At 34.5% G+C, this 19,187-nt stretch overlaps 1 long non-coding RNA gene across 1 annotated transcript in view; it reads left to right on the top strand.

The window, feature by feature from the left end:
* Nucleotides 1-2,648: 2,648 nt before the first annotated feature.
* Nucleotides 2,649-19,187, top strand: part of LOC125270130 — a 32,401-nt gene continuing 15,862 nt past the window's right edge. The window contains exon 1 of the long non-coding RNA XR_007185261.1: nucleotides 2,649-4,675. This is a non-coding gene — a long non-coding RNA (uncharacterized LOC125270130). The remainder of the gene's footprint in view (nucleotides 4,676-19,187) is intronic.

Genomic DNA, 19,187 nt, shown 5'->3' with positions numbered 1-19,187 from the left:
TTTTTGGTCGTTCATTTACACGACAACAGCATTTTGAAAATTATACCATTATCGTTTCACATGAATTTGTGAAAGCGGTGACCATACACATGAGTATGTGTTCAGTCTATAGGCGTGTAGTGTTTCTTTACAAAGTGACATCGCCAACTACTGGCCTGGCATAAATAATACAATGTTTTTAGTCTTTTCCTCAGATCCTTGTAAACGGGGATCATTTTGACAACGTTGTCATCTTTACAAAAAAAACAAAACAAAAAAAAAAACAAAAGGAAAAACCTTTCAGTTTTTTGTACATTCTTGTTGTATAAACATTGCACCCCTGTTGTAGAGGGATTGCAGAAGGGGGGAGGGGTGCAGTTTTCACATATTATAAATAAAAATATTGGCTTTTCCTTGTGATGTATAAGCCATTTTCCTAGACCTACTTTAAACATGAGCAAAACATTATACAAGAGACCAAAAACAACATATAACGCAGTGAGTTATATAAATAAATGCCTGTAAATTCATACAAGAGTGTGACACATATGCATGTGGTGCGGTACTGTCTGCGAACATACTGACTCACATGACACCCCCTGAAGTGCTTTTGTTTTGTGGGTTTAGAAAAGCTTTCCTGTAACATTTTCTCTCTGTTTTTTTTTTTTTTTTTTTTTTTTTTTTCTTCACACAGTGCCATTATACAACTGTGTCTGCATTTCCCTTGTGTGAGGAACCATTTATTTCACCTTTTATCTTTTATTCCTTTCAGAGTACATTTCTGGAGTGACAACAGCATTATGTCTGGAGAAGAGCAGCATGCTGAAACATAAAGAAAAAACACCGTTATTACAAAACCACTGCCGGTTTCATAAATAGATAACTTCCAACAGCTATTTTCATTTACATGAACAAGAAGGAACATTGAAGCCATCAGAGAAAATGGGACTGATTACCAAGCAAAAATTGCAAATCCACCCTGACCAATTTACAGAATTCCGGTAATCCTCTAAAGAAGGATAACATTTAAGCTGTAGATGCTTTACCATCCCACGAATGCGAAGCTCATTCTCAGATTTAAATGGGTTAAGCACAACTGTTTTCCTGTGCTTTCAAAAGGTCAACGAAAATCAAACATTCTCTTCTGAACTTTTGCATAATTAAGACATACACTGTAAAAAAAAAAAAAAAATTAGAACAACTATATTGTTGAGAAAATAATGACCCACTATTACAAAATTCATGACATGCAGGGGAAAAAAAAAAATGTATGCCATGGCCAGGAATAAACAATTAGTTCCCACGACTTACTAATATGTCAGCATGTTTTACTAATTTGTAATTCTTTCGCATGATATAATAATTTGTTCCCTCAATTTACTAAATCATGGCCATGTTGTAATAATTTGTTACCTTGTTATAGTTAAATCACATGTGAGAGAATTAGTTCAACGTGGCCATGATTTGCTAAAATGAGGGAATTAATTAATAAATCATGGGAATTAATTCTTTATTTGTGGCCACGATCTATATATTTTTTGTTCATGTTATGTGCGTGGCTCTGTACTATTGCAAAAAATGATTAAAAAAGTTGAATAAATAATTCCCACCCCTGGAGATATAAATAGGCCTACACTGAAATTTTAGGTGTGTTTGACTTATTTTAGGTATTTTTATTGGCTGTCATTGTTTTTATCTTTCATCAGTTGGAAAAAAAATCATTCTGAAAGTGATTGCAACAATATCGTTTCTCTGTGCCATCATTCCAGTTGTGGTGTGGACTCTGCTATTATTTTAGATTTAGAACAATTTTTAGAACTAGGTGTGAGTCTTGAAATGTCCCGTTCTCACAGCAACTTACAATAGCATCTGGAACACTGTCTGTATGAACATGCAGCGAGAGTCAAGTAACCATAAAGATAGTGACCAACGTAATATTAACCCTTAAATGCATACCTCGGGTCTTTAGTGACCCGGGACATCATTCACTACCCTCCTCCTTATTCATTTTTTTAAAGTTAGACATCAACCTTGTTGGTATTCCTTAATCAATTCATTATAAAGAATATAACAAGAAAAAAATCATAAAATTATAAAAGAATGCCTATTTTTGTATTAATTTTTTGTAAAAATTGTATAGGGTCGCAAACGACCCGAGGTGTGTATGAGTGTACATATATTTTTTCTGCACAACAATAATTGAATCTTAGATGACAGAAGAAGTGCAATTCACCTTTATTCCACAAGGTGGCAATGTCTGATACACAATGCTGAAGTGACGACTCATTCAGACAGAAAACGAAATAATAAAACAAACATGAAATGGCTCAGCAATTTACTGCAGAGCGAGTACTGAACGCAATCAAATATGACTGTAACTGTCACTGGATTGATCTGGTGAAGCTGTTAGCGATCCAAATATTGATTTTGAAGATGTAGAAAATTATATAGTTCTGAGAATACGTTTGAGATCTCATATTCATGACCTCAAACATAAAACTAGCCCATTATTTGCTGAATTTACTGGGAAATGAGCTCTGACAAGGACAGTGATGATGGCATAAAACATCTGCTCAAACTGAGCCCTTTCAAGCTCCAAAAGGTAACAAAATACGATTTATTTTATTCTTCTGCAATAGTTACCCTAATATCAGAGGAGTTTTATATTATCACAACAGGCAGAGATCCTTCCGTGTTAGATATAGATCCGGGTCGATAAAGACCCGAATATGTAAGAATGATTGGCGAAACAGTCATGCATTTAAGGGTTAAAGATGGCAACGTCTATAAAACTGAAAAGCAGTATTGCCAAGTCTGTGGTTTTCCCACAGAATCGGGCTACTTTTACACAATTGCCGCGGGTTGTTTTTCCATGTCCGCGGGTTGAAGCGAACCCACGTAACATGATATTTAGCATCTAGAATGCAAATTTTACTAGAGGAACCCTGCCAAAAACCTGAGTTTTCCCCCCAGAATGTGATTTTTATTGGGGCAGCCCCCCTGAAACGCGATTGGGCTAGTTTTGAGTAGCAATTGGGCAGGTTTTGTTGTGAAAACCTGGCAACCCTGCTGAAAAGCCTCATCACTTTTGACATGACAAGAGACCAATTGCACTAACTGGAGTCTTTAACCATTGCACTCGCGTGCACGTCCTTTGTGACGTCTCGCACATGACACAGCATTTTAATTTCGAAAAGAAACACAAAACTGACGGGAGCCGCTCCGATGGAGAACAGTGACTGGCTCTACACCTTAAGATCAGTGTTGCCAACTGCTTTCAATTGAAAGTAGCTAAAACTGATAGCTAAATGTCACTAGATGACATCATAATGGCAAATTCATTGATCTATAAAAATATGAATAGAGATCAGTGGGCAAAATAAGAATCTAGATAAGGTTTGTCCAAGGCGTTACTAGATTTGTCCCTAAACCTTTGAAAAAAGTCTCAAAAGGGGCGTTGAAGTCACTAAATCTAGTGACAAAATCTATAAACTGGCAACACTGCTTAAGATGACGCACGCAGAACCACACACAAAACACCTTAGAAGAGTGGCTCTCTCGCACTGTATGACGCGACAAACAACTAGTTGTCCAGTGCGGTTCCGTACACACAGCGTGGAATTTCTGAGAATGCGGTTGTGAGTCCTGAAAATTTAATGTCACGGGCGAGTACTGAGTAAAATAACCATACTGCTGTTTTGTACACTGTATTGGATTATAAGATAATAAACAGGTATGATTTTTAAACAGCTTAATCTCAGGTCAATATATCTTGTCCCAATAATTATTTATGTGGTGTCCTTAAATGTTCTTCTAGCTTGAACGTCTTAGCTAAAAGCCGCTTGCCAAATTTTAGTAAAAGTTAAGTTTTTTTTTTTTTTTTTTTGCAGAAGCTTTGAATTATTCAAGCTAATAAAATATTTCAACAAAAGTCAATAATTTGGCACACTTATCTGGAAACACTTCAGGATTTTCGAAGTCGTCATCTGGTTGGTTGAATTCTACAGGATGTTCGGGAGACGTGTGTGTCGCGTTCTTTAACGGTCCGCATGGAAACAAATGCTGACACCAAACCCCCTTGTGAAAGAAGAAAGCCATCGTTTTTACAGTGACACTGAGCGCTTACCAGGATCAACTAAACGCTGGATTTTCAAAAGTATCTGAAGTTTGCGGCTCCATTGATGCAGTAAACTAGCACAACATTTTTTAATTAATAATTTATTAGACGCACGCCGGTCTGTTATTGTAAGGACATCGACTTTACATTTTCACACCCCTAAACATGATGCAGAGCAAAACGAACTGTGATTGGTTGCGTTACATGTCAGTCAAACGTCCTCTTGGGTGGTCCTTGGCAAATGAAAGCTGCGATAGAGTCCAGTCCAGACCTTCTGCCGTCGGTCTGAAGCTCTGGCCACGTGAGACTATTGATAACAGGCTGTACACCGTCTTTGATGATATACATGATTACTGGAGACACAACATAAACAACAAAAAAAGATCCATCAGTGTGGAAAGGTTCAAAGGTTCCAGAACAAACTTAGAGCGTCATTTATGTGTTAAACACAAGGCTGATCGCTCCTTCAAGATTGACTGATCATGTTTGAACAAAGAAGATCAAACAACTTCTCTCATCCACTGATGTGAGTTACAGTACTGCAGTTTCTCACAGGAGCAGAAGCGACGCAATCATGAGGTAATTAAAGACACATCTTATTAGCACAATGAAAATACAAATTACATTCAGAAGTGTGAAGCTGAAGTTCCTCACTAAAACCTGTTAATTAAAAAACAGGAACTAATGACTTGTCATTGGCGCTCTGCTGGGCTCTATCTAAAAATATTAATGGCTTTATTTTCAAACAAATTTGCATATTCTTGTCCCTGACCATGCACCAGAATAAAGTATATTAAAAAGACGCATGGCTAATAATGTTACAGCATCAGTCACACCTGAGGGTACAATTAGAAAATATCCAAACTTTGCATTCAATTATAACATGAATACCATATAAACACATTATAATGATGCATATTAGTGATAATAAATCCACATAATAAACAGTATAGGGACCTTCTAGTTACAAAAAATCACAAGCATGTTAAATGGTTATTGTAATAACAGCGATGCCATTAATACAACGTGGTACTTTAAAAAAAACAAGTCAAGTCATTCTAACTAACAGACAAGCATTAATAAAGAAAGGACTATAATTAAAACCAGTAATTAGTTTTTTTTCCTAATGAACCCTCAATCAACAATGAGAGAATAATATAAAAGCCTGTGTTGTAATATCGCCTCTGTACTACCTTGGGTCCTCACGGGGCAGGTTGCGTTGATGTATGAAATGCTAATGAACTATTTAATTCAGAGCCATCTAGAGGGACATGTAAGGAGGGATAAGGTATAAAAGGATTGGAAAAACCACTTAAAAGAAAATCAGAGTTCACACAGGGGGAAGAAACATGCTCAACATGAAACACTGACAACATGGTGGTCTGCCTCTCAACAAGGGAAGAGCTGTGAAAGAGAGAGAAAAAAAGAAGACATAATAAGGATAGGCATCTGTTAAATGACACTATTATCAAGAATGATCGTAGTCCGGTTTGTCATTAGCGTTTGAATTAAAAGGCACGTTGTAACTATCTTGTCCAGACAGATAATCTCCAAATAATGGGAACCTTGAAACTAGGGCTGTCGATTTAATGCGTTAATTTAGTGTGATTAAGGTAAAATGCATTTCTTTGTGTCATTTGTTTATTTTTTCCCATAATAAGGAATCCTGTTACTACCAAGAGATTAAGATTTAAGCACGGTAAGATAGCACGGTTAGCCTCTGCTGGTAATGATGCTGTAACGGTACCTGAAAACCATACTTAAGTAAAAGTACTGATACCTAGATACAAGTTACAAGTAACCAATTCCAATACGACTTGAGTAAAAGTCTTAAAGAATCTGATTTTAATAATACTTAAGTATTTTACTCATGCTGAAAATAAGAAACAATTGATTTGTAAGATGAGAAATCAAGTTTATTTTCTAAAATCAAAATAAAACTGAACACCTCAATATACCGCAATAAATCAAGGTCCACACAACAGCCTTTTAAACGTCTACAAACTCTCAAGTCTTAGTTGAGCTCAAGTGCACAAAAAGGCCATAAGTAAACCAATATCCTTCAAAATGGTCTTGTCAATATAGCAGATAACTAAAACAATGTTAAGTAAAATTAAATAGTCAAAGTCTATACTGTATGTGCTGGTTTGAGCCTCATCACCAGCTGCAATCATTTCCTCATCTAATAAATCAAACATCTGCAATCAGCAACTATCTGCTAATGCACTCACATTCACTTAAAGTATTCTTGCTGACAAATTTTGGGTGAGTGAAGGGAAAACGCACAAGATATAGTACCTTCAAAGCCCTTAGATGGCGATATCACTTCTTTATATACAAACTGCTGCAGAAAAAGTTAGGTGCCATGCAAAATGTAATTTGTAACCATGTTACTCATCACAAATGTGTGGAGTAAAAAGTACATTTACTTGCTCAAAAATGTAGTCAAGTAGAGAGTAAAAGTTGCCAATATCTTTGATACTCAGTACAACTAAAAAAGTAGCCAAAAAGATACTTAAGTATAGTTACTAATTACATTTACTTAAATACTTTACAACTCTGTGTAATGGCATGGCAAAAAATCTTGCTGCTTATATATATATATATATATATATATATATATATATATATATATATATGTATTAGGAGTGTAACGGTACATGTATTCGTCCTGAACCGTGACGTCCATGAAGTCACAGGCGAGCCACACTCCAATCCAGAAGGGGGCTCGTGCATTAATACAATGCTGTTTTCTAACCAGCACAACAGGAAAAAGAGCAGAAGAAGAAAAGAGTATACGCAAATGACTTGAGCACTTGAAAACAAAGTCCAAGTCCACTAGTAACACAAGTTGTATTTTTCATTATTCATTATTCATTATTTCATTATTTATTTTGTACTTTTATAACACAAGATGTTATAGCTGACGGTGTCCAAATACCTTTTGTTTTTTATCAGCCCTGCAAAAAAATATGACCTACAGTATGCAAGAGTGCATTCTGTTTACTACTTAGTGCTTAATACACTAAAGGAGGCTGTACTGTACCAACTAGGGGACTAAATGCCACTAGGTGGAACAAACTGTAATTTGCACTACTGTCTGTTAAAAAGAAATGAAAAGAAACCTACACTGTAAAAAAAAAAAAAAAAAAAAAAAAAAAAAAAGTCAATGACTGTCAGCTACGGCTGCCAAACAAAAACCTTAAAATTAAAGTAAAATATTCTCATTTAAATGAAGTGTAAAAAACTTTAACAGAATTTTTTATTAACATTTTTCTACAGAAAACACTGTTTTTTTTTACACATAATTCCTGAATTGTTACTAACAAAACACATTCACTGTAAAAAGCGAATCACTTGTATTTAACCAAAAAAACAAAACAAAAAAAAACATGAATAAAATAATGTAACTATATGTTACTGTCTCTGGAATAAAGCAATACATAGCATAACAAAAAAGTTTTGGCTCATCCTGGACTGAAGCACAGGCTCTACTCTCCAGCACAATGGTGACCCACAAAACAGACGATACAGAAACCCTTTAAATCCCAAAAGAACATTAAACACTAACAGATCTCTCAAGATCTCAGCAACTTCACTTATTACAATCCAGACTTTATTTTATATTAAAGTTCTTATTGAGAATTAACAGAGGTTTAGATGTTGATGTTTTATTGAATCAAATAATAAAGTTTGAAGTCACCGTTCTGGTGGTCAGTGCTTGCTTTAGTTGGACTCTTGAACCTTGACTCTTTAACATTAGTATTTCTCTGGCTGCTTTAACTATGTGTCTGATACATGTTTGTTATAGCAAGAAAAACTCTAATCAGATGATGTTAGCCACTTTTTAAGAGATGATACAGTCATCAGAAAGTGGTCTGGTATCTGAATAAAGTGTTTAATATTATTGCAGTGCTGTGACACTATAAACAATTTTATTAAATCATTATGCAGAAAATGTTTTGTCAAGGTCATGTAGACTCACACAGACATTAAGAATCAGCATATGAATCTCAACAATGGTGACAAAAAAAATTCACATCAACTCTGAACATCACAAAATAAGCCACTAAAGTCACAAAAAGCTTTGGTTGTCACCATTGTTGAGATTCATATGTTGATTATTGATGTTTCTGTGCTCCAAAAAACAAAAACAAAAACAAAAAAACAAAAAACAAAAAAACAACTGAAAACATTTTCTGTGTAATTTAAAAATCAGAATGCCAGATAAGTAAATTCAATATTGGTACTCAATTTAAGATTGTAGAAATTATAATTAAGTGTAAATATCAACTTTTCTGATACTGGTGTTCCCATCATGCACTGGGCCTTGAATAATTAATGAGGTCATTTTTTTGCTGTTTTCCAGCTGTTTTTACACTGTTTTATCATTGCTTTTGTGGTTATGTTTAGTAACTTGCCATTTTGTGGCATTTGGAGTTCATTTTCTACTCAAAATGGCACATTTACACTCAGAAATGATCCATCAAATGTTACCGTCATTGTGTATTGTGTACCAAGTATTGAGGTCTCTTTTGAGGTCTCTGGTGTCTACACAATATCAATTGTATTATTTACTTAGATGTTTCTAAAGTAAAGCATACTCTTTAAAAGTGTGTGTTTTAGCTGTTAAATTGTTTGAGTAAAATGTATTGCATTCAGTTCAACTAAGTAGAATTTACTAAACCTTTTATTGGCCAAGTTAAAATGACTTATTTTCTTTGTTAATTTTAGTTAAGTAGAGTTACTTAATTCCATATTTTAAATTTACTTAAAAAAATGTGCGTAAAAACTTGCAAAAGAAAAATTAAGTACGTTTACTTATTTTTTTCAGTGAAACACAGTTAAAGCAGCCAAAGAAAAACTAACAAAGTCAAAGGTCAAGAGCTCAACTAAAGCAAGCGCTCTCCTCCATAACGGTGACATCAAACTTTTTTTTTTTTTCAGTAAGACATCAACATCTAAATCTTTGTTAATTAATGAAGATGCTGAGATCTGGAGAGATCTTTTAAGGTGATGATAAACGTGGCAACTTTTTGAGCAATATTGCTGGGCAATGTTGCCGTCAACGGGCAACCTGATGAGACACAGGGCAACTAATTAGGGCAACGGACAGTTGGCAGCAACTAATCAGAGAGGAGCAAATCTATTGCCAACCTTATTATAGGCACTTTATTTCAACTTTTCAAATATTTTCTTAGTTTTTATTAAAAATAAATGCCTTTCCGATCTGATTTGTGATAGAAAAAGGAAGAAGAGCGAGATCAGCAAAAGGCGGATTCGAACCCGCGTCAATCGCATCAAAAGCTACATTCACGGGCCACACGCCCTACAGCCTACGCTGCTACAGACGTTAAAGTAACTCTGTCTTTTTAGTGTTTAACTGAAAACATTCAGTGGCTTGATTACAGCTTACATGCATTACTTTGGACAGTTGTTGGTATTTTAAGCATTATATGAGGTCAATTCCCTGTTTTGGGTTGACGCATGACAACTTACTAGCGTAAAAAGATATAAGTTCACACTCTTTTTCTCCGCTCCACTGCCGCTGAGAGGCCGCCATCTTGTTTGAATTTTTTCTGAAATCGCCGAACCGGTCACGTGATCGGCTGCTAACATTTTGATTGGAGGATCTCAAAAAATTGCCCACAACCGATCTAACTTATCCAGATATAAATTTGTTGCTCATTCTCAATGGGAAAGTGCCCAAGCAACGTTGCTCAGCAACATTGCCCGGCAACATTGCTCAAAAAGTTGCCCCGTGTATCATCACCTTTAGTGTTTAATGTTTTGTTGTTGCCAGTCATTTGAATCAAATCAGGAAATACCTAAAAATGAACAGTATTTTTTAACATTTAAAGAAAATTTATGTTCAAGTTTTTGCACCTTATTTAAATTAGGATATTTTACATTAATTTAATGGTTTTTATTTGGCAGCCGCTGCTGCCAGTCATTGACCGTTTTTTTTTTTTTTTTTTTTTTTTTTTTTTTTTAAAGTGAAGATATTTGTGTACAGTGTATACAGATACAGTGTTTTTTGGTTTATTTAAATTAGGATATTTTACTTTAATTTTATGGTCTTTGTTTGGCAGCTGCTGCTGCCGGTCACTGATCTTTTTTTTTTTAAATTGAAGATATTTGATTGTAAATAATTCAGGAAAAACCTGTAAAATTACAGTGTTTTTTCGTTTATTTAAATTAGGATATGTTACTTTAATTCTAAGGGGTTTTTTTGCCTCCCATTCATTTGACAGTTTTATTACTGTTTAATAACTGATTATTTTTTTGTAATTTTAAATACATTTGTTTGTAATTTAAGAAAACAAAAAAAAATACTGTATAAAAAATACATTTTATGTAAAAAAAAAAGTGAATTACTGTAATTTTTCATTAATGCCATAATACTTAAAATAACAGCCGAGTTGTTCATTTACTTACATTGTTTCTAATTTTACAGTTTTGAGTATAAATTAAAATAAAAGAAAATGACAGAAAAAAATAAATAAATCTGTTATTTTCTGTAAAATTAGGATTTTTTTTTTTTTTTTTTTTTTTTTTTTTTTTTTTTACAGTGTATTGACTCATTGTTTAAATGTTAATTTTGAACAAAAAAAGTTAAGTAGTGCACCTTTAAGCTACATCTTTTTGATAGTATTTTGATAGAATTGGTTTTGAAAAAAAGTATGCAAATGTGCAAATTTGCCTGTAGGTTCATAGAGTTTAGATGGTGGTTTTGTTTGAGTGAGAAAACAATGCAATTTGAAAGATGTAACCATTGAATATATTTTGTGCCATTGATATACAGTTTAGTCCACTGCTGTAGACTGCTGTCGTGCTCACTGTGTGAAGAGTTTTAAAAAAGTCACCTGAGTATTGAGAAATGACTTGTAGTGATTGTAAAATACTGTAATAATATAGACATCATTGGTTATTACAGGCAACCAAACATGTTGAAAGCAGGCAGACACGTTCTTGCGTACATAAACAGCTGGACAAAAGCTCAACATAAAAGAAACAATATATTGAACTGTAGAGACACTTTTGTATGTCTGTTCAATGCTTTTGTTTGCTACAATAATGTCTTTGAATTATCTTAATTCGGATGCTTTTCTATAAGCAAGTGTTATATATAAGTGATTAATAATAATTTGATTAGTTAAGTGTTATATAGTGAAATTAATTACAGTTAGCAGTGAATCAATTTATAATTAAAACAACTAAAGCATACTTGCATAACATCATAACAGATGCTGAAAATGTAGTTCATAACCCTGTTACAGCAAAATGATAACACAATAGCCAAGCTCTACTAAAATTAATGCTTTCTTTAGTTTTGACCAAATATCATCTAAGCCCATGGGAAAGTGTGGCACAGGCTTTGTGTAGTGGAGGAAGCTCAATGCTTACTGTCCTGGAAGCAATTTTGCAGTGCTAATAGAATTCAATAGCATGTTTAGAGCCTGCACTTTCATTTGCATCGATCCCTTTTTCATTATGATTTACTCCCTCCACAAAGAAACCAATCAGCTGTGTCTAAGTTGAACTGCACTTAGTTTACAGTGAGAGCAGAGGCCAAAGGTAATTAAGTGATTCTGATAGGAAATTAACACTTTGTGCCCCTCAACAAGGATAATCTATTCCTGTGTGACAAGATTAAGCAAGGGAGATGAAGAAACAAACTCAATCACAAGGCACGTAGACGCATTAAGCTATATTGACTTCATGGAGGTAGACGTTATTAATTTGAGCCTGCTCCACATAACAAACAGAGGTGTTCTCAAGCCTGATTCGAGCCAAACTATTTTGACAATATCCATTATTTACATTAATAATTCATCGAATAATAAGCATCAAATCATCATATTAGAAAGATTTCTGATGGATCATGTGACACCGAAGACAGAAATAATGATGCGGAAAATTCAGCTTTGCATCACAGGAATACATTACATTTTAAAATATATTCAAATAGAAAACAGTTATTTTAAATTGTAATAATATTTCACAATATTACTGTTTTACTGTATTTTGATCACATATAATAATAATAATAAAACACTTTTCTTTTAATCACCAGGTTTGTAAAAAAAAATGTATATAAAAGCCTAATGTTGCATTCAAACCGCAATACACACACACACACACACATGGATGTATACAGACAGACAAACTTGATCAGTCGATAGATAGCCAGCCATAGCTGTCTTTCTTTTTTTTGGTCTAAGAAATTATATTTTTTGTCGTTGTTGTTGTTGTTGTTGTTTTAAGTGCAGCCTAATGCATTCATTTGACCATCAGAAAAGCAAAATCAATCTGTTCCTTTCCAGTCAAGATATTAATATACTTCACTAAGTAAAGCATTCATTACCTCCTGCAGTTAATTTTTAGGATGGTTTTCCGCACAGTATTAGTCATTTAGGCTCCCTCTTTTCCCCAGCGCACAATGTGATGTATTTTCCTGTAATCAGGCTTCCATTGTAACATTGTGCTTATGCATCAAAGAGCATGTAGGCGGTTCATAAAAACCCAGAGAGTTAGTTCCTGTCATTAAATTGGATTTCATCCATTGCAGAAAAAAAAGTCAAAGAAGCTATCTGAACATTGAGTACCACAAGCTAATTGCCCCTTTAATGCATGCCACAAAAGATTCCCTGCTGCATGTCCAGGCCTAATGGACTGGATTTGCTGGGATAACTCCAGTGTTGCTTTTTGTTTGCCTCTCACTGATGTAAATACTGCCCGTTTGATCTTTATCATCCTGTACAATCTAGCAAACAACCCTTAGATTCCAAAGAGATGCATTAATATGATAAAAGCTAACACAAAATCAAGTTAAGTGACAGAATTTGCATTTAAGAGAATTGGATGTCTGAGACTTGAAAAATGTCAGAATTGTTTTAAATGAACATGCAGTGCACTTCTTTTCCGACCCAATCTCTGCATAGATGGCAAGTAGTGAAAAATCTGACCTAAAATACCACTGAGGCACAGAACAAGTTGAAACGGTTCCTCACTCTGATTGATAGAACAAGCTGTGATTTCCCCTGAGTTCTAGATGGACGGAGATGATAGCGCTATCCACAATCAATCTGGATGTGTGACTCTGGCCTTCAAGAATGACTACAGATAGCTGGACGCTGCTGGACATACTCTCTGCTCTTCCATGGAAACATGTATCAAGGGTATTTTAAGACAGACAGCATAGCTGACATGTTTGACAATGATCACCAGTAAGTTTGCCCAATAATATAACCCTGCTTCTGGAGGATTTCAAGCTCGTGTATTACACTTCTTGTGTTTCATGTTTTCTCAATTACAAGCAAGTGAATAATAATTTAAAACAAATAAGAACCCTTGTGAAAAAGACATGCGCTTAAATGTATTGAATGTGCACTTGTACATTTGCATGAAAAAGTCTGGGGACCACTTGCAGAATCTGTGAAAATGTGAATAACTTTAACAAAATAACAGAGATCATATATTTTTTGAGATTTTGAGATCCATCTTTTCACACTGAGGACAACTGAGGGACTCAAACACAACTATTAAAAAAGGTTCAAACATTCACTGATGCTCCAGAAGGAAATACAACGCATTAACGCATGAAAACTTTTTGAATTTGGTAAATTCAAATTGTACTTAATCTGTCTTCTGGGAAACATGTAAATATCTTCTGTTGCTTCCGAAGGGCAGTACTAAATGGAAAAAAAAAAAAAAAAAAAAAGAAATATATATATATAGATATATATATATGATATTTAAACTAAAAAATAAGAAAAATTTGGATCCTGTTCAAAAGTTTTCACCCCCCCGGCTCTTTATGCATCATGTTTCCTTCTGGAGCATCAGTGAATGTTTGAACCTTTTTTAATAGTTGAGTTTGAGTCCCTCAGTTGTCCTTCATGTGAAAAGATGGATCTCAAAATCATTCAGTCACTGCTGGAAAGGGTTCAAATATGCAAAAGATGCTTGAAACCTGAAGAATCTGCAGGACCTGGAGGATTTTTCTGAAGAATATTGGGCAGTTTAACTGTTCAGAACAAACAAGCGGCTCATGAACAAACATCACAAAACAAAAGAACAGGCGTGGATCATCCAGGTAACGACACACAGTATTGAGAATCAATAGTTCACATACTTTTGAATGTTTTTTTTTGTTTTTTTTTTACAAGTGCATCTTTATATAGTGTTGATGTTTGAGCAGGAAAAAAGGTTTGCAAAGTTAAAAAGCACAAAGTCACTCCAAAGGGAGTTATTCTCTATATCACTAAACACTGTTTCTGAACTCCCTGATATGCAAGGGTGTGTTTAGGTTATTGGGGGCCCTAAGCAAATCTCCAGGAGGGGGTCCCAGAGATGGGGGTGTGGGATATGGGTATTTGAGGGGTCTGTAGTGAGTTACTGTGATTTTTCATTTTTTCCCTCACAGCCTCATACTCCCATCCCAGAGCAACACCCCATAAGCACCACCACACTCACTAATGCAGGGGTAGGCAAGAGAGCCACTGTCCTGGGCAGCGTTTCCCAAAAGCATCATAAGCTTAAGTTGATCGTAGCTCCATTGAAACCAATGGAGCTACGATCAACTTAGGCGTACGATGCTTTTGGGAAACGCTGCCCTGCTGAGTTCAGCTCCAACCTTAATCAAACACACCTGAACAAGCTAATCAAGCTCTTCAGGATTACTAAGGCTATAGGCAGCTGAAGGTTTTTTTTTTCAGGGTTGGAGCTAAACTCTGCAGGACAGCGGATCTCTAGGATTGAACTTGCCTACCCCTGCACTAATGCATATAGTATGCATCTGATCTAGGCTACATGTAATTGAGAGCATTCTGAAACAATGCTTTTGTGTGTGTTATCAACATGTCAATTTATTATAAGCAACACAAGACTTTAACAGCCAATGACATTTACTGCTGGAGAGACTGGACTGATTTTCTACTGTTTAGTGTCAATCACCATCTAACTATAGCCAGTTAAGATCTACATTTAGCCTTAGATATTATATGAATATGGTCCCTGGATCATAGGTTTTATCAGCTGGCAATTGTCAATTCACATTTAAGAGTGCAAGTTGCAACTATTATTAACAATAATGGAAAGATGAGGCTTATCAGTATGTCACAATATCACCCTTGGACTCCGTTTTGCACCATTTCCTGGCAGTCTGTCATCATAGTTATGCATTTCGATTCACAAGCTTGCAATTTGAGTCAATATCAGTTATTTTGGATATACTGTATATCAGGTAGGCAACAGTACATGGCAAATTTTCTCAAGAAAAAAAGATCTCTCAACTAATGCTGTATAATATACATGGGAATCAGTTGGTACTAATATTGAAGGTTAAAATAAACCAATTTTTATACAAACTTAAAGGATTAGTTCACTTTCAATTTCCTGATAATTTACTCACCCCCATGTCATCCAAGATGTTCATGTCTTTCTTTCTTCAGTCGAAAAGAAATTAAGGTTTTTGATGAAAACATTCCAGGATTTTTCTCCTTTAGTGGACTTCAATGAAGCCCAAACGGTCAAAATTACAGTCTACAGTGATCCCAGACGAGAAATAAGGGTCTTATCTAGAGAAACCATCGCTCATTTTCTAAAAAAATAAAAATTGTACACATTTTAACCATAAATGCTCATCTTGAGCTAGCTCTCTTCTTCTTCTTCTTCTTCTTCTTCTTCTTCTTCTTCTTCTTCTTCTTCTTCTTCTTCTTCTTCTCTATTTGAATTGCAGCAGTGAAGACACTACTAAGTGTATTACTGCCCTCCACAGGTCAAAGTTTGAACTAATTATCATATACAATATGCTTGTGCAAGTATATAACAATTAGTTCAAACTTTGACCTGTGGAGGGCAGTAATACACTTAGCAGCATCTACACTGCTGGAATTCAAATAGAGAAAAAGAAGAAGAAGAAGAAGAAGAAGAAGAGAGCTAGTTCAAGATGAGCATTTATTGTTAAAACATATATATTATATGTTGTTAAAATATATTGTTTATATATATATATATATATATATATATATATATATATATATATATATATATATATATATATATATATATATATATGCTACTGCTGATATGGCTCGATTGTCTTGAGTTTCTTCCAGGAACGAACATGTATCAATATTCCTCATTTAACCCTTTGACGCGTACGATCACACAGATGTAATTAGAACATTCAGCGCATCATGTAATCAGTTAAATTCAAACATGCTGAGCCAGAGGCGAAAGCTCTTCGCGCTTGTCATATCTCAAGACTATTCAGTGTTTTCTAGTGTTGTAGTTCTCGAGACCGGTCTTAAGACCATTTTTTGAAGGTCTTGGTCTTGTCTTGTCTTGGTCTCAGACTAAAAGGACTCGGGATTTTATTTCAAGACCACAACTGCGGGGATATCGCTAAATTGCTGTTGCATTGTCTGATTTCTTTGTTAACATCATTACATCATCACATCAACCTCTTGCTTCAAATGCGATCAATAACTTATTTCTAATTTCATTTATTTTGTTTGTTACTGTTGTGCTGGATCAGCAGAATTAATAAAAATGCCCACAAAATTCAAGATAGGATTGCAAAAAAGTACTTGTATAAGATCTTGATATTTATATTGTAACATATGATATAATTAAGCAATATCATAAGAAAGAGGGCTGTTTTCACAAATATGAGCACAATTGCAAACATGATATATATATATATATATATATATATATATATATATATATATATATATATATATATATATATATATATATATATATATATATATATATATATATATATATTTTTTTTTTTTTTTTTTTTTTTTTTTTTTTAACAAATGCTCAGTAAACAAAATTTTATTTTTAAAACATTAATCTCAACATTATTTGCAATTGTACCAAATCAGATGCAACTTCTGTTCCACCTCTGCAGTGTAAAGATGAATTTTGTTGTTAGTGATTTCAATAGGACAAAAATAAGACATTTCTCAGGCAGTAAATGTGAATCTTTCAGATGAATTTGAGGAGTGCTAGGCTGGTCTTGGTCTTGTCTCGGTCTCGACACACACTGGTCTTGGTCTCGACTTGGTCTCGGTTTAGACGGTCTTGACTACAACAGAGTGTTTTCAACCATATAATGTTTATTTTAGGTTTTAGACATATGCATAATTACTAGCAAAACAATACATTTAAAGTTTGTTAAATATACACTGATGTCTATGGAAGCAGCAATAACAATCCTTTCAATTATAAGTTGACAATGTGTTTTATTCATATCCGATACACATTGTGTGTCACATGTATATTTCTGTCAATGTCATTATTCTGGGACTTTTTTGTTTGCATTCGTTAGCTCGTGTTCCTTGGTTCAGTTTTCCCACATCTCCTTTGTTACCATGGTTACAAATTTGATTAGTTCTTTCATATAAAGACGTACTAAAGTCCTACGTAAGTGGATCAAAAAATTGCATTTAAACTATAGTACATTTTCATATAAATACAATTAACATGCAGTTAAATGTCTGAAAACATTCCATTCCATTCAAAGTTTTCTTTTATTATTTCTGTATTAAGTACCATTTTAAAAATGTGCTAAAGTGTACTACTTTTTCGAAAGGAAAGCAACACTCTAAATAACCAGAAAGCAGACAAGGTAGTCAAGGTCATTCTGTTGAAAATGATGGTGGAGGGTCATTACATGTCACTGTTGTTCAGGAGTGTTTCCTACTGTCAACAGTCTACTAGTTGCATTAACTGCAGATACAAAACTGCAAGCACTTGAAAAAGTTGAGTAAGTGAAGTTATCTGTGCTCAGCTGGAAAAATACCAAAGAAATTACTAATCTTCTGTAGCAGCCTTGGGATTTCAAACGTGAAATGGGAAAACGTTATCTGGATGAAATACTATGACTTACTTGCTATTCTTTAGGCAACTAATCCACACTATCTATCCAAGTGTTAACTTGCTATGGCAACTTTGACAATGATTAGTGCAGTGCGGCATGACAACGTTTAACATAACATTTATACAACATTTTCAACAGGCACTGTACAAACAGCTCAAAAGCAAAAATGTTTGCTTCAATAAATAAACAGTGAGCTCTGTATTATAGGTATAGGGTTATCTTGAGAAGTGGCTCAGGTCAATCCTTGCACTATAATGAGATCTTCCAGCATTTGTAACAGCATGGGTAATTGAACCAGTCTCAGTTTAATTGAATTAGAGCCGCAGAGGAAAAACACCTGACCTATAAAACACCACACTTTCAGGATAATTCAAATGTATCAGTGCAGCATGCAATCCTTTTTCCTTCCACTATAATTATGCTGGCTGACAAGAAGCTATTAAATACTATGTGTAGTAAGATTTGTCTGCCCATTGATTGTCAACATCGCTGCCTCACCAGAATTGCTGCATAAATATTTCTACATGTACGTAACAGAGGCTCCACAGGGATTCTGAATGTCTTTATTATCAGCATGACTCCAACACACAAGAACCTGTATAGTACTACAGGTAGAACAGCTCTGGATTCATGATTTTCATGGTGGTTATGTGAACTATGTTTACCCTGTATTTTCCCTCACTGCAGAACCCAGCAGCAAGACGAGCGAGAAAAATAACAAACAAACATCAATAACAGAGTAAACTTTCACCAAAGGTATTAAAGTAGCAAGGTAAGCAAGCACTAAATGTATTGTTCTTCAGAAATATGTGATAAAACAAAAAAGTAAATAAAAGCTTCATAACCGACTATCCTGCCGGTGCATGCAGAAAGAAAAAAAAGTTCACGCTTGAAGAGGCCTAACATCTATTTTGCTAGCAAAAAAAAAAAGTTATTTCCTCACATTACACAGCTATTTTTTCAATGACTTTTAGCTAGTTTTTGGCCACATAATGGTGTTGCGGCACCTACAAGCAGAGTCCAACCAGTTGAGCACATGTCTCCATTTTATTGTTTTCCCATTATCTCACTTTAAAGAACCCACCATGTTTGCTTAATTAGATGATAATGGAAATCCTTAATACATTTGTAATCATTATTACAACATTAGCAACAACACTGTTGCTAACGTTCCTCCTAAACCTGAAAACA

Source organism: Megalobrama amblycephala, linkage group LG1, assembly GCF_018812025.1.
Source record: "Megalobrama amblycephala isolate DHTTF-2021 linkage group LG1, ASM1881202v1, whole genome shotgun sequence".
Classification (NCBI taxonomy): Eukaryota; Metazoa; Chordata; class Actinopteri; order Cypriniformes; family Xenocyprididae; genus Megalobrama; species Megalobrama amblycephala.
Note: the sequence above shows the minus strand (reverse complement) of the source record. Positions and strands in the feature narration are given on the sequence as shown.